The sequence below is a fragment of the Rhinoderma darwinii genome, assembly GCF_050947455.1.
Source record: "Rhinoderma darwinii isolate aRhiDar2 chromosome 12 unlocalized genomic scaffold, aRhiDar2.hap1 SUPER_12_unloc_7, whole genome shotgun sequence".
Classification (NCBI taxonomy): Eukaryota; Metazoa; Chordata; class Amphibia; order Anura; family Rhinodermatidae; genus Rhinoderma; species Rhinoderma darwinii.
Window position 1 is genome coordinate 481693 of NW_027461878.1, and position 4712 is coordinate 486404.

A 4712-nucleotide genomic window follows, 5' to 3' on the forward strand; every position below is an offset into this window, starting at 1 on the left:
ACATTATATGCGGGACATTTCTATACATTATATGCGGGACACTTATATACATTATATGCAGGACACTTCTATACATTATATGCGGGACACTTCCATACATTATATGCGGGACACTTATATACATTATATGCAGGACACTTATATACATTATATGCAGGACACTTCTATACATTATATGCGGGACACTTATATACATTATATGCGGGACACTTATATACATTATATGCGGGACACTTCTATACATTATATGCAGGACACTTATATACATTATATGCAGGGCACTTATATACATTATATGCGGGACACTTATATACATTATATGCGGGACACTTATATACATTATATGCAGGACACTTATATACATTATATGCAGGACACTTATATACATTATATGCAGGACACTTATATACATTATATGCGGGACACTTATATACATTATATGCAGGACACTTATATACATTATATGCAGGACACTTATATACATTATATGCGGGACACTTATATACATTATATGCAGGGCACTTATATACATTATATGCGGGACACTTATATACATTATATGCAGGACACTTATATACATTATATGCGGGACACTTATATACGTTATATGCAGGGCACTTATATACATTATATGCAGGACACTTATATACATTATATGCCGGACACTTATATACATTATATGCGGGACACTTATATACATTATATGCGGGACACTTATATACATTATATGCGGGACACTTATATACATTATATGCAGGACACTTATATACATTATATGCAGGACACTTATATACATTATATGCGGGACACTTATATACATTATATGCAGGGCACTTATATACATTATATGCGGGACACTTATATACATTATATGCGGGACACTTATATACATTATATGCAGGGCACTTATATACATTATATGCAGGACACTTATATACATTATATGCAGGACACTTATATACATTATATGCGGGACACTTATATACATTATATGCGGGACACTTATATACATTATATGCGGGACACTTATATACATTATATGCGGGACACTTATATACATTATATGCAGGGCACTTATATACATTATATGCAGGACACTTATATACATTATATGCAGGACACTTATATACATTATATGCGGGACACTTATATACATTATATGCAGGACACTTATATACATTATATGCGGGACACTTCTATACATTATATGCGGGACACTTCTATACATTATATGCGGGACACTTATATACATTATATGCAGGACACTTCTATACATTATATGCGGGACACTTCTATACATTATATGCGGGACACTTATATACATTATATGCGGGACACTTATATGCATTATATGCGGGACACTTATATACATTATATGCGGGACACTTCTATACATTATATGCGGGACACTTATATACATTATATGCGGGACACTTATATACATTATATGCAGGACACTTCTATACATTATATGCAGGACACTTATATACATTATATGCGGGACACTTATATACATTATATGCGGGACACTTCTATACATTATATGCAGGACACTTATATACATTATATGCGGGACACTTATATACATTATATGCGGGACACTTATATACATTATATGCGGGACACTTATATACATTATATGCGGGACACTTATATACATTATATGCGGGACACTTATATACATTATATGCAGGGCACTTATATACATTATATGCGGGACACTTATATACATTATATGCAGGACACTTATATACATTATATGCGGGACACTTCTATACATTATATGCAGGACACTTATATACATTATATGCGGGACACTTATATACATTATATGCAGGGCACTTATATACATTATATGCGGGACACTTATATACATTATATGCGGGACACTTATATACATTATATGCGGGACACTTATATACATTATATGCGGGACACTTATATACATTATATGCAGGGCACTTATATACATTATATGCGGGACACTTATATACATTATATGCAGGACACTTATATACATTATATGCGGGACACTTCTATACATTATATGCAGGGCACTTATATACATTATATGCGGGACACTTATATACATTATATGCAGGACACTTATATACATTATATGCGGGACACTTATATACATTATATGCAGGACACTTATATACATTATATGCGGGACACTTATATACATTATATGCAGGACACATATATACATTATATGCGGGACACTTATATACATTATATGCAGGACACTTATATACATTATATGCGGGACACTTCTATACATTATATGCGGGACACTTCTATACATTATATGCGGGACACTTCTATACATTATATGCGGGACACTTCTATACATTATATGCGGGACACTTATATACATTATATGCGGGACACTTATATACATTATATGCGGGACACTTATATACATTATATGCGGGACACTTCTATACATTATATGCGGGACACTTATATACATTATATGCGGGACACTTATATACATTATATGCGGGGCACTTCTTTGGACGTTTTTGGAGCCGTTTTCTCATAGACTCCAATGAAAACAGCTCCAAAAATGGACGTAAAAAACGCCGCGAAAAACGCGATTTGCTCAAAAAAACGTCTGAAAATCAGGGTCTGTTTTCCCTTGAAAACAGCTCGGTATTTTCAGACGTTTTTGGTCACTACGTGTGCACATACCCTTAGTCTAAATGGTCCAGCCGAACATAGCAAAAAAATAAAAGTTATCAGTATTACAAATATAAAACCTATACTTTTTTCTCCCCTGCGCCACAATACAAACTAGAGGTCAAGGAAAAATAATTTCCCTTCATGTAACTCTGCTTCCTGTCAACTGAAAAGTCATCCGCCAGAGGGAAAAATGTTTCCCCATTGTGGAGTACAAGAAAGTCTAGTTCCCAGGGGGGGCTTCTTGTACTCATCGGGGAACATTTTTCCTTCTGACAGATGATTTTTCCGTTAACAGGTGACAGAGTTCAATAGGGGGGGGGGTGTTAGGGGGAGGAGGGGGAAAATATGGTCTGTTCACAGTTTGTGTTTTTTCCACCCCTGCCCTAGATTTCAGTCCTATATCCGCCCCTGTGTGCAGAATATCACAAGTTCACAACAGAGCTCGCAGCGGAGAAGCGCACGCCCCTGCGGACCACGATACAGAGAGCGCATCTAACCAGTGAGTATGGCAACTCGGCACCTCTCCTCAGCCTCCACATGTTATTGGATGAGAGGAGGAGGAGGAGGGCGGACTGTGGCTGATAACATTCACTGCTGGTATATACTTATATCTGCGGTATATACACTGCTGCTATATATGGATCTGTGCGGTATATACACTGCTGCTATATATGGATCTGTGCGGTATATACACTGCTGCTATATATGGATCTGTGCGGTATATACACTGCTGCTATATATGGATCTGTGCGGTATATTCACTGCTGGTGTATATATTATATGTGTGGTATATACACTGCTGCTATATATGGATCTGTGCGGTATATACACTGCTGCTATATATGGATCTGTGCGGTATATACACTGCTGCTATATATGGATCTGTGCGGTATATTCACTGCTGCTATATATGGATCTGTGCGGTATATACACTGCTGCTATATATGGATCTGTGCGGTATATACACTGCTGCTATATATGGATCTGTGCGGTATATACACTGCTGCTATATATGGATATGTGCGGTATATACACTGCTGCTATATATGGATCTGTGCGGTATATACACTGCTGCTATATATGGATCTGTGCGGTATAGTCACTGCTGCTATATATGGATCTGTGCGGTATATACACTGCTGCTATATATGGATCTGTGCGGTATATTCACTGCTGCTATATATGGATCTGTGCTGTATATACACTGCTGCTATATATGGATCTGTGCTGTATATACACTGCTGCTATATATGGATCTGTGCGGTATATACACTGCTGCTATATATGGATCTGTGCGGTATAGTCACTGCTGCTATATATGGATCTGTGCTGTATATACACTGCTGCTATATATGGATCTGTGCGGTATAGTCACTGCTGCTATATATGGATCTGTGCGGTATATACACTGCTGCTATATATGGATCTGTGCGGTATAGTCACTGCTGCTATATATGGATCTGTGCTGTATATACACTGCTGCTATATATGGATCTGTGTGGTATAGTCACTGCTGCTATATATGGATCTGTGCGGTATAGTCACTGCTGCTATATATGGATCTGTGCGGTATATACACTGCTGCTATATATGGATCTGTGCGGTATATACACTGCTGCTATATATGGATCTGTGCGGTATATACACTGCTGCTATATATGGATCTGTGCGGTATATACACTGCTGCTATATATGGATCTGTGCGGTATATTCACTGCTGCTATATATGGATCTGTGCGGTATATACACTCCTGCTATATATGGATCTGTGCGGTATAGTCACTGCTGCTATATATGGATCTGTGCGCTATATACACTGCTGCTATATATGGATCTGTGCGGTATATACACTGCTGCTATATATGGATCTGTGCGGTATATACACTGCTGCTATATATGGATCTGTGCGGTATATACACTGCTGCTATATATGGATCTGTGCGGTATATACACTGCTGCTATATATGGATCTGTGCGGTATATACACTGCTGCTATATATGGATCTGTGCGGTATATACACTGC